Here is a 13,306-nt window from a genome sequence, read left to right as displayed (position 1 = left end):
GAGAAGAGTTGTATGAAAGAGTGAATAGGAAAATTGAGCAATGGGCTTTGTTTTTCTGAGTTGAAAAAGGAGAGTAGAAGCAGAGACTATGGGAGCACTAAGGCTTTGTGGAATGTGCAGAAAACTTCAGGATGTCTTCCAACTGACAAGGGCAATAAAATGTAAAAACTGAAGTTCAGACTCATTGCATTCAGATCTTAAAGGGGCATGGCATATCTGACATTTGGGCTGTATCATTTGTGCCTCTCTATTGATTAGCAGGTGATTACCAGAGAGAATACAGCACAAATCATATGATATTGGGCTATCTCCACTTCTAGATCTAAATGCCAAGTAAGAATAGGAAGAAAGACAAAATTCTACCTTTTGCCTGGGATCAGACTGGCTAACAATCATAATCATTAAGGCCTTAAAATATACTGGATTCACTCATATCTTTGTCTCATTTAGTCCTCAGTGAAATCATGCAAGGTATGAATTGCCATCCTCTTTCTATAAATGAGGAAATAGAAGTCAAAATACTTAAATGACTTTCCAGGGTCACACATCTGATAAATGGAAGAACCAGATCTGAACCAGGTCTGTCTGATCCAAGTCAAGAGCTCTTTCTACTAGATTGCAGAATCATGGTTTCTCGGTGAACAGCATTGTGGTTAAGAGTCCTACGAACAAAATTTCCTTATATCTTTTCTAGTTGTCAGAGTAGTCAGCCTTCTCTAGTTCCCAGTTTGCACATAACATATACAAGAGATGCTTTTTATTGAATGAGAATCAATCACTTGCCTCATTTTACATCAACTATACTTCAATTTCAAAAAGAAAGAAAGGAAAAAAGAAAAGGTAAGAAGGTAGTAGCCTAAGTGTGGATGTCACTTGGAATGTTCAAATCTTTACAAGGTTCAGATCTGTACCCCAGTGTGAGTCCCTCATAGCCAGCCTAGGAATGTAGATCTGTTGGCAAGTCAAGTGTTTTTCTCTGACCTCTTCAGCAGGTTGCCTCATATAACAGACAAACTGGTGCAGGTGCCTGGAAGTCACCAGAATGTGTCAAGCAGCTCTAGAAACATAAGGTTCATGAGAGGAATGGTAGAAGACAGGGCTGGAGAGAGAAGCAGAGGCTGGCTGGTCTAAGGCCTTGGAAATCACATTATTGGGAATTTACTTTGCAAACAAAAGGTTTGAAGCAATGGAGTAACCTGGTTATATATGCATGTACGAAAGACAGCTTGGGGCTTTGTGGGTTGCTCAGGGGTAAAGAATCTGCCTCCCAAAGCAAGAGATGCAGGTTTAATCCCTGGGTCAGGAAGATCCCCTGGAGGAGGAAATGGCAACCCGCTCCACTATGCTTACCTGGAGAATCCCATGGGCAGAGGAGCCTGGCAGGCAATAGTCCATGGGGTCTCAAAGAGTGAGACGTGACTGAGCACACACACACACACACACTCATGCAGGCTGCAAATTACATTAGAAAAAAAAAGAAAAGAAAGATAGCTCTGACTGTGGTGGGTTGTGATAGATGGAGTGGGAAGGGTAGGGAGCAGGGAGAAAGGAGAGAGGGAACCCAGTTAGAGATTGCTATAATAATCCAATGAGAGATGAAGAGGACCAGAACTCACGTCAAGGCATAGGGAAAGTGGGAAGTAGAGGGATCCAATGTGTATTTAGGACCTGGTGGCAGATTAAATGTAAGATGTTGGGGAAAGGGAATCGGCAGAAACAACCAGGTAGACAGTGAAGCCAATCACTGGTAGTGGGAGTGGAGAAGTTCCTTCAAGTTATGTATTCCTGCATAACAATCACTCCCAAAAGTTCAGTGGATTAAAACAGCAATAATTTATTATTTCTCACAATTCTGTGGGTGGCTAGATGGGTTCATTTGCAGATTTTATTAATATCTCAGATCATTTGTGAGCAGCATTCAGCTGGAAGGTCACCCCTAGGTCTGGCATTTGGTGCTGGCTGAGGGCTGAGTGCCATAGTTCTTTCCCACGAGGCTTCTAATCCACTGGCAGGCCAGACCAGCTCAGATGGTGGTCTCGGGGCAGTCTTCCAAGAGAGCAAGGCAGAAGACACAATCTATTGAGGCCTAGCCTCAGAAACTGCAAAACATCCCATATGCTGCATTCTATTGGCCAAATCAAGTCACAAGCCTGGCCCAGATTCAAAGGGCTTTGATTGAGAAGAGCAAAGTCACTTTACAAAGAGGCATGAATAGAGATGGGAGGAATCTGTGGCCTTTAACCAATCTACCACAGGGATGGGAACAGATTTGGATAATGAGAAAAAATGGTTAAGTATTTCAAACACCACTTCTTGCACTAATCAGTCCTTCTTTCTTCTCCGTGCCTCAGCTTTTTCATTTGTAAAATAAATGAAAATGTGCATTGAGGACACTGCCCCATCACCAGGGCCACACTGCTGTCCCCATGGGTGGAATCACACACACACACACACAAAGCATTTAGCATGTGAATAGTCAGAACCCAGGTCCCACCCATCACCGCTCTCTCTTGTCCATCCTACCAGTCCTTCACCAAAACCTATCTGTACTACCTCCTGAGAGTGCTCCATTCCATCCCTTCCTTGCCTCTGCATGGCCACAGCCTTCTCACTGTCCTAGACCCACAGTAGCCTCCAAACTTCTCATGTAACCACACTCCAACACTGCAGCAGAGGACTCTTCCTAACCCAGCTTGAATCTGTTTAATATGCACATATGGCCTCTTGTGGTCTGGCCCCAATGACCTTCTAGTCTCATTAGTGGACACTCCCCCATCTCACCCTAAGCTCTAGCAACATTAAATTACTTTTAGTTCCCAGAGTGTGACCTGTTCCATAACACTGCCTTGAATTTGTCTCAGTTTCTCCCACTACCTAGAATTCACTCATTCATTCACTCCCTCACCCACACAGCAAATAGTCCCTGATCCAGGATGCTCAGGGTCCATGCAAGAGAGCAAGTTTTAAGACCCACTGACCTGAGTTCACAAAGGCATAGGCCAAGCTGCAACCCAACATGATCTCCTAGATCGTTCTTAGAAGGGGTCAGGGATATTTGCTGAATAGATAGGCATATAGATATTCACAAAAGATTTCTCACATCTACCATCTCATTCAACTTTCACAGTAAACTTATGAAGCAGGGATTGATTCATGCCATCCTGGATGAGAGGAAGAACTAAGTAGTCGATGGTTTCTTAGCTACTGAAAGTAGGGAAAGCCAAGATTAAAATCAGCCATATTTGGCAAGACATGGCTATTTTCTCACTGTGGAACACATCAATGGGGAGGAGCCTAAGCGTTAGGTCCCATGCTGGGATGCAGAGTTGAGACTTAAGCTGAGTCTTCATGGATAAGTAGGAGTTAAACTCAGGGAGAAAGAACACAGGCAGAAGGGCTAGCATGAGCCAAGGCCCAAAGGTATGAAATTATACAAAGGCTTCAGGGAACTTCAGGGATTGTAAGTCTCTGGAAGCACAGACGTGATGGGCAAAGTACAGGTGATGAATGAGGTAGGAGGGTAAGTCAGAGCCAGAGGTCAGCCAGGGCCTGGGGAGCCATGCTGAGGATGATGGACTCAAAGGTCAGGGCAATGTGGAGCTGTTACATTGCTTTCTCCAGAGGGGACACTTGGTCTACTTTATACTTTAGAAAGAACTCAGTTTGGAGGATAATTACTTTACAATATTGTGATGGTTTTTAGAAAGAACTCAGTTTATACAGCGGAAATGGATCAGAGGTTCCAAGATACAGAGGACAAGGAGACCAGACCAGACCACTGCTGGTGCAGTGACTTCAAAAGAAATTATGAGGGGACTTCCCTGACGATCCAGTGGTTAAGATTCCACGCTTCCACTACAGGCGGCACAGACTCCTTCCTGGCTGGGGAACTAAGATCCTACGTGCCATAAAGTGTGACCAAAAAAAGAGAGAGAGATAACGAGCTTGAGCTGGGAGATGCAGTGGGACATAAAAGGATGAAAAGGATAAGATCTGGCAACTAATTGGATATAGATGGGGGAAAAAGAAATTGAGGCAACTAGGGGAGTTTTGTGACTTGGGTGGTGCCATTTCCTATGAGAATGGGAAGAGAAGTGACAGACACACGGGAAGGGGGATCCAGAAGAAGGAGAAAAAGAGCCCAGTGGTAAAAACAGCAACTGAACTGGAAATGATTATTCATAAACGTCTTCATTAATTTTATTTAGTTTTAAGCATGCCAACCAGAGGATGGCATCACCGACTCAATGAACATGAGTTTGAGCAAACTCCAGGAAATAGTGAAGGACAGGGAAGCCTGATGTGCTGCAGTCCATGGGGTCACAAAGAATCAGACATGACTTAGGAACTGAATAACAACAATCAGCATCTCAGCCAGGCCTTTCCCACGAAGCCCAAAAGCAGAATCTAGCACTATCAGCTCCCTCATCTCTGCCTCCCCTGCCCTCTGGGCCTCCCTTTCCCTAGCTGTTAGAGAATACTTAGTCCATAATTTGACACAGACAATGACTAAACAGCATCCTGTTACCAGGGTTTTGGCTCAAAATCTAATTAAGATTTTACTGAGGAGCTCAACGAACCTCAGATCATCCCTCCCCCACCATCCAACATGGGTGCACCCTCTATAGCCTTGGGATGCTCACTTCCAAGAATGCGGAGACAATCTCCTCCAAGGCAGACTGCTTTGTCTTTGGACAACTCTTGTTGTCATGAAAATACTCTTTACTGACATGTGCCTCTTTCTTTCATCCTCTGCAACTAGTCCTTCATCATTATGTCATTCAGTCATTCTTTCTACAAAGATTGGTTTGTATGTGCTAACACTTAGTGTTTCTGGCACAGAGTACACAAATGTGAACTAAACAGACAGAACTTTGCTCATATGGAGGTTATGAATCCTAGAAGGACAGACAAACAGTAAATAAGGAAATAAAATCTAACATAATTCAGTTAGTGATGAGCATACTTAAGGAAATAGTCCAACAAGGTGAATGGGATAGAAAATGACAGGCTGGGGATGGTTTAGTCTCTGAGTCATGACCGATTCTTGTGACCCCATGGACTGTAGCTTGCTCAGCTCCTCTGCTCATGGGATTTCCCAGTCAAGAACACTGAACTGGGTTGGCATTTCCTTCTCCAAGGGATATTCCTGACCCAGGGATTAAACCTGAATCTCCTGTATCGGCAGGCGGATTCTATATTGCTGAGCCACCAGGAAAGCCCGAAAATGACTAGGGGAGGGACTATTTTAGAAAGAAAGTCTCTCTAAGGAAGTGACATTTGAGTTGAGACCTGGTGGAAGAAGAGTCAGCCCGTTTTAGGGATGAAGCACTCAAGGGGCAGAGAGGACAGAAGATTCTCTGAGAGTGAGACCATGGCTAACTGGTCTCACCAAAGCCTCCTCCTCTTGCAGAGTGTTCACATGGCAGTGGCATTGGCTCAGTTATGGTCAGTGGCTGGTGGTTCTTGTGTCCACAAGCCCACCCTGGGGACAAAATCCCCCTCAGTCTCATCAGTTATTACTCACAACTGACCAGTCCTCTTTCTGGACCATTTCTGTTAAATAAGGGCATTTAATTAAAATGAACTCAAAGGCTTTCTAAGATGACCAGTGTGGGACAATCAAAAGGACATACACTTTAGAATCAGAGAGTTTGTTGTTGATGTTGTTTAGCTGCTAAGTCATGTCTGACTCTTGTGCGACACCATGGACTGTAGTTCAAATCTAACTTTCACAATTTGCTAATATGTGATTGAAGTACTGTTGATCATACAGGTTGCTGATTTGTAAAATGGGGGTCAGAATTATTTCACTGGCTCCTTAAAAGAGTTCCATCAAAAAATGATAGTGTATGTAATTTAGGGGATGCTCAATAGGATATTCAGTAACATCAGAGACTTTTAGGGATGGTATATCATGCTTGCCAATGACTTCTCTCATCAAACACATGTCTAGGGAACTTAAGAACAGTTGCCACTTTCTTAGAAGCTATAAAATGTCAGGTTGCCTCTCTAATCTTGGGAAAATATCTATGTCCTCTTTCTCAGAGGGCTTGCTGAAGGATACTGCTCAAGCTGCCTTGTGACCGTTTGCAAAAGTTCAATCTCATACTCCCCCTTGTGCTTTAAAAGGGAACTGTATTCTCTCAGGACTGATCAGTCTTCAGTCGGGGCTGAAAGGAAGGGGATTAACATTTGGTAAGCACTTAAATTAAGGAAACTTAAGCACTTAAGAAAGATATACCCATCTGAAGGCAGAGTTCCAGAGAATAGTAAGGAGAGATAAGAAAACCTCCTCAGTGTACAATGCAAGGAAATAGAGGAAAACAATAAAATGGGAAAGACTAGCGATCTCTTCAAGAAAATTAGAGATACCAAGGGAACATTTCATGCAAAGATGGGCACAATAAAGGACAGAAGCGGTATGGACCTAACAGAAGCAGAAGATATTAAAAAGAGGTGGCAAGAATACACAGAAGAACTGTACAAAAAAAAGATCTTAATGACCCAGATAACCATGACAGTTTGATCACTCACCTAGAGCCAAACATCCTGGAGTATGAAGTCAAGTAGACCTTAGGAAGCATCACTATGAACTAGTGGAGGTGATAGAATTCCAGCTGAACTATTTCAAATCCTAAAAGACAATGCTTTAAAGTGCTGCACTCAATGTGCCAGCAAATTTGGAAAACTCATCAGTGGCCACAGGAGTGGAAAAGATCAGTTTTCATTCCAATCCCAAAGTAGGGCAATGCCAAAGAATGTTCAAACTACCATACAATTGCACCCATTTCACATGCTAGCAAAGTAATGCTCAAAATTCTCCAGGCCTAGCTTCTTCCATGGATAGACCTAAACAAAGGAAAGAACTGAAAAAAGTGATGTTTATTGCATGATAGGATAAAATGCAACCTCATTAACAAATTCAACCAAGTCCTTTTCTCTCTACATTCATCTCCCACCACCAACCCTCTTGATCCTTGTTCTCTGGACATACAGAATGACTTACAACTCTCAGAACCTGCTTTACAACTCGGCACTTTGCATAGGCCTTTGTTTCTACATTGAGTGCCTTCCTGAATACTCCTTGATAAAGAAGACTCCTCCCTACTTATCCTTATATCTATCTCATTCTTACTTGGAGGGAATTTAATCACTCCCTCCTTTGTACTACTTCTGGACCTTAGGATTGCAGTTGGTACATGATAGTTAAAGTAAAATGTTCAGCCGTAGGAAATTAGGCCCATGCTTTAATACAACAAGTATTCATGGTATACTCATGGATTGAAGAGCCTGGCAGGCTGCAGCCCATGGGAGTTGCAGAAGAGTCAGACACCACTTAGCGACTGAGAACACATGCACAGGCATAGCTAAAGGTTCTGAGCACTGGAACTTCCTTAGTGGTACAGTGGTTAAAACTCCATGCTCCCAATGCAGGGAGCCAGGGTTCGATCCCTGGTCAGGGGACTAGATCCTGTGCGTGTGTGCTAAGTCGCTTCACTCGTGTCTGACTCTTTGCGACCCGATGGACTGTGGTATGCCAGACTCCTCTGTCAATGAGATTCTCCAGACAAGAATACTGGAGTAGGCTGCCATGCCCTCCTCCACGGGATCTTCCCAACCCAGGGATCGAATCCATAACCCTTAGGTCTACCTGCATTGGCAGGGGTTCTTTAGCACTAGCACCACCTGGGAAGCCCAGATCCTGTGTGCCACAACTAAAACCCAGAGCAGCCAAATAAAAATAAAATAAAGATACTGAGCACTAGAAATACAATGATAAGCAAGTCAGATACAGTCCCCAGTCTCACAAAACTTACTCTCTGGTAAGGAAGGCAGACATTCACAACTAACCACATCAGTAATTACCATTGTGATCATTGTTTTGAAGAGAAACTGATGGGAGATATAAAAGAAAGAGCTGTATTGGTGCCGTGATCACGGAATATTTCACAAAGCAACATTTAGGTGGGATTTCTGAAGAATGAGTTGAGCAAATATATGGGGAAGGATACTCCAAATAAAGGGAAAAGCATGTGTAAAGACCACTGAGTAACTTGGAAAAATGGAAAGAAAAACCGGTGTGGCTGGAATTTGTGATAGAATGAGAGAATGACATGCAGTGCAGCTGGAGAGAGACTTGGGAGCCAAATTATACCACCCATTTAAACAACATTATTGATTTTGGACTTTGTCCTGGAACTAATGGAGGAGAGTCAGCAAAGAGTATCAAGCATGAAAAATGAAACAATCAGAATTCTGTTATAAAGAGAGCAGTCCCTGTGGAGAACATCTGGAGAGAGGGGCAGGGATGGATGCAAGGAAACCACCTAAATAGCTATTCATTTATTTAGCCATCTCATTAATATTTATTGAATGCCTACCACATGCCAGATTCTATGTTAGGCCTTGCTGCTGCTGCTAAGTCGCTTCAGTCGTGTCCAACTCTGTGCAACCCCATAGACGGCAGCCCACCAGGCTCCACCATCCCTGGGATTCTCCAGGCAAGAATACTGGAGTGGGTTGCCATTTCCTTCTCCAGTGCATGAAAGGGAAAAGTGAAAGTGAAGTTGCTCAGTCATGTCCAACTCTGTGCGACCCCATAGACGGCAGCCCACCAGGCTCCTCCGTCCATGGAATTTTCCAGGCAAGAGTACTGGAGTGGGGTGCCATTGCTTTCTCCGATATTAGGCCTTGAGGATACAGCAATTAACAAGATGAATAAAAGCCCTACCTGATGGATAGTACACTGTAAAAGTCTAGGTGACAAATGCTGGTGGTTTAGACGATGGTGGTGATGATAGGGGTGAAGTAGAGTGTGTTAGTCAGGTTGGGCTGCCATCATCCAGTACCACAGACTATGTAGGTTAACAACAGATTTGTTTTCTCACAGTTCTGAAGGCTAGAAGTCTGAGATCAGGATTGATTTCTTAAGGCCTCTCTGCTTAGCTTATAGAGAACCGTCTTCTCCCTGTGTCTTCACGTGCTCTTCCCTGTGTGTGTCTGTGTCCTAATCTCTTCCTCTGAGAATATCAGTCATATTGGATTAGGATCTACCCCATGACCTCATTTTAACTTAATTTCTTCTCTAAAGGTCATATCTCCAAATACAGTCACACTCGGAGGTTGGGGGTTAGGTCTTCAACATGTTAATTTGGAGATAGATATGATTCAGCCTATAACAAGGATTTAAAAAATATCTAGGAAAACAAATGAACAATAATTGATGAATAAGGAGTAAGAGAGGAGATGTCAAGGATGGGTCTCAGGTTGCACGTGTGCTCAGTCCCTAAGTCATGTTGGACTCTTGTGACCCTATGGACTGCAGCCCGCCAGGCTCCTCTGTCCATGGGATTCTTCAGGCAAGAATACTGGAGTGGGTTGCCATTTCCTTCTCCAGGGTCTCAGGTTTCTGGCATGTAAAATAATAGGGTGATGCTATTGGCTTATGGGGTCGCACAGAGTCGGACACGACTGAAGCGACTTAGCAGTAGCATTGGCTTATTTGATAAGGAACACTGAAAGAAAGTTCACTGTTCACCAGGATCCATTTCCTGTTTTTCAGTAGTTGTGGTTCTCTTGGAGTCCTAAAGCAATGTACAAAAATATATAGTTTGGCCAGCAGCATATCACAATATTTATTGGCTCATGATATCAAATACACGGAGGAGGGATTGGATCATCCATGAAAGTCTGAATGAGGAAGAGCTTTCAAAAATGACTTTATCAGTCAAACTTTCCTCATTTACTTCCAGTCTCATATCTCCTACCGTTATCTTAGCAGGAAACATTTAGGTGGAGTTGTCAAAGCCAAAGTGTAACATGTAGAATGTTAAAGAGAGAATGAGGTGAGGAAAGCTTGACCATATGTGTGCTAAGTCTCTTCGGTCATGTCTGACTCTTTGCAACCCTATGGACTGTAGCCTGTCAGGCTCCTTTTGCCCATGGGATTCTCCAAGCAAGAATACTGGAGTGGGTTGCCATTTCTTTCTCCAGGGGATCTTCCCGACCCAAGGATGGAACCCAGATCTCTTATGTCTCCTGCACTGGCAGGTGGGTTTTTTACCACTAGCACCCCTTGGGAAGTGGATCAGGCTAAATAGCACATAAGTCCACAGATGGTTTGTTTTTAGATGAGAAATACCAATGCTTATTTAATTTTGCACAGGAATAACCCAATAGGGATAAAGAGATTAATTATATAAGAGAAAAAAGGGAACATTTATAGAAAAAAAAAAAGTCTCAAGACAGGCAGGGGATGACTCCAGAACTCAATGGACGGATTAGCCTCTGAAAAGTACAAACTGGGCTTCCCAGGTGGCGCTAGTGGTAAAGAATCTGCCTACAAATGCAGGAGAAGCAAGAGGCCCAGGTTCAATCCCTATATCGGGAGGATCCCCTGAAGTAGGCAATGGCACCCCACTCCAGTGTTCTTGCTTGGAAAATTCCATGGGCAGAGGAGCCTTTTGCGCTTTAGTCCATGGGACTATATAGATTTGGACACTACTGAGCAACTGAGCACAGGACAGAAGTAGAAAATATCTCTTTCACTGGAATAAAAGGGTAGGATAAAAGGATGAGACAGATGCAGGGAAGTTGTGTAGATTTACCAGTAAAAAGTTGAGGGAGTTATATTAGAAGATCTGGATAAGGTCAAAGTGTAATGGAAGATATTGATCAGCTAGGTTGAAAGGATAAACAGTTGATTGTAATCAGAGAATATTTCTGAATTCAGGGTTTCAAAGGTAAAAGAGTTTTGAGTGATAACACGATGAGACCATTGGAGTGGGTGGGTGGCTGAAATAGAGCGGAGGTTATTGATGATAAGGAGGTCAAATAAACAAGAGGCCAAGGTAATAGATGATGTTTTTTCATGGATTTTCATGGCAAGTAGTGGGAAGCCAAACTTCAATTGACTTAAATTATTGGAATATCAGCTCATATATCTTGAAGTGCACAAAGGGGGATTCAAGGTTGACTTAATCCACTGCTCCAACCATGTTTCACTTCAATTTTTTCAATATTTCATCCCCTTCATGTGTTGGTTTCACACTCCATCTAGTAGCAAGTAAGAATATCCTGTGAGACCTCTCAGAATTTCTAAAATATTAATTTGAGTTATAAATCATTCCAAGAGATAAATTGTTATCCAGACTTATTTAATCATGGAAAGTCTTTCTAGGGGCACTAGTGTTGCATGGAATATACTTTGGGAAATGCTGCAATAACCTTGTTAAGCAACAGTTATTGACTCCTGCAGTGGCTAGCCACAGAAGCTTATACTCTGGTTCATGTAAGAAAAAAAAAGAGAATTTGTTAAACAACACTGACTAGATCACAAACTACCTGGGGATGCTGGAGTACCAGGCTTGGGGGCTTGGGGGTATACATTGAAGACTTGCTGGGGAAGACACAATCGCTGTCACCACTAAGCACTAAATTTGTACTGCTGACGCCACTAGCCTCCAACACTGGACACCTCTATGGGCACTATAACCATCACTGCCCCAAGAACTCAGTCTTCCTGCAAATGGTGTTATCTTGTGCTGCATGAAAGTGTACCTGATTGGGCAAGCTGGCGTCATTTGCCTATAGTCTAGCTGCAAAGGAGGATGAGAAAGCAACTATCTGGTATTTACAACTTCTAAAATGGAAAGAGGGTCCCACCTCCCTCCAAAACTTAAAAGGTAAAGGATTTTTAGAACCTAAGAAACATAATTTAATGCAATAGCTAAAAATAATTTTTAAGTATCTATATAATATACTAATTTATTTGCCCAACCTGAACTATATTATTTCCCACCTAGTCATATTTAAACTTAAAAAAAAACCTCAATATAATGCAACTCAAAATACAATTACCCACTCACCAAAAGCAGTACAACCCAAAGTCTCATCATTTACTACATCCAATTATAAATGTAGAACTTCTAAGTGATATTTTTGGAATATTATTTAGATATGACATCTTTTCTAAAATATGTGTGTATGTATGCATGCATGTGTGTACATATCTGGCTGTGCTGGGTCTCTGCATCAAGTGGGATCTTTAGTTGCAGCATGTGAACTCTTAGTTGTGACACGTGGGGTCTAGTTTCCTGACTAGGGATCAACTTCAGGCTCCCGGCATTGGGAATGCAGAGTCTTAGCTACTGGACCACCAGGGAAGTCCCCTGTATATATGATATCTTAATTAGGAAGTTCACCACTATAATAAGCAAGGTTCTGTTGTGGATAATAGGAACCATACTAGCTATTTTAATCAGAAAGCATTTAATACAGGGAATTAGGTACTGAAATAATCAGAGGAACACACACTAGCCTGGTCCCCAAGGAAGGACTCCAAGAAAATCGTCATCTGTCCTGACATAGGAAATGAAACTTGACATCAATCTGGAAGGTAGAGAATCAGGAACCTGCTCTCCAAGATCCTGGTTCTGTAATCACACCATCTTGGCCATCACATAATCTTAGCCATCATCTGGAATTAAGTGTGTCCTCTTACTTAATTGGGTAAGTCCTCTTACCTGATTGGGCAAGCTGGCGTCAGGTAAGTGTGTCCTCCTGGAACACACTGTGATAGCTATTAATACAACCTGAGGTCAGGAAGCTGCTGCCAGAATAGCTGACTCCAGAGCCACGTCACACCTGCAAAGTCACACCAGCAAAATGGAGGCCTCACACTCTACAACTCTTCCCCAGCAGTACCATCTTCAGATCTCACATGCAAGCATCACTGTAAAGTGTGTTCACTGCTCAGAAAATACTGAGTGAGACAGCATGATGGCAAGTTGGGCAGTCGGCAAGTGGTACAGATGGTGGTACCAAAGCAGAAACTTGGTGGAAGGGAATTCCAGATTAGGATTCCAATAAAATCAGATAGATCACTGCTTCACCTGAGATCAAAGGGATCCAGTGTAATTAAACTGACACGAGGGGGAATTCCCTGGCAGTCCAGCAGTTGAGCTATTTCAAATCCTGAAAGATGACGCTGTGAAAGTGATGCACTCAATATGCCAGCAAATATGGAAAACTCAGTAGTGGCCACAGGACTGGAAAAGGTCAGTTTTCATTCCAATCCCAAAGAAAGGCAATGCCAAAGAATGCTCAAACTACCACACAATTGCACTCATCTCACACACCAGCAAAGTAATGCTTAAAATTCTCCAAGCCAGGCTTCAGCAATACGTGAACCATGAATTTCCAGATGTTCAAGCTGGTTTTAGAAAAGGCAGAGGAACCAGAGATCAAATTGCCAATATCCGATGGATCATTGAAAAAGCAAGAGAGTGCCAGAAAAACATCT

This window comes from Giraffa tippelskirchi, chromosome 5 (assembly GCF_054371585.1).
Source record: "Giraffa tippelskirchi isolate mGirTip1 chromosome 5, T2T-mGirTip1v1.2.pri, whole genome shotgun sequence".
NCBI lineage: Eukaryota > Metazoa > Chordata > Mammalia > Artiodactyla > Giraffidae > Giraffa > Giraffa tippelskirchi.
The sequence above is the reverse complement of the archived record's forward strand: the minus strand, read 5'-3'. Positions refer to the sequence as shown.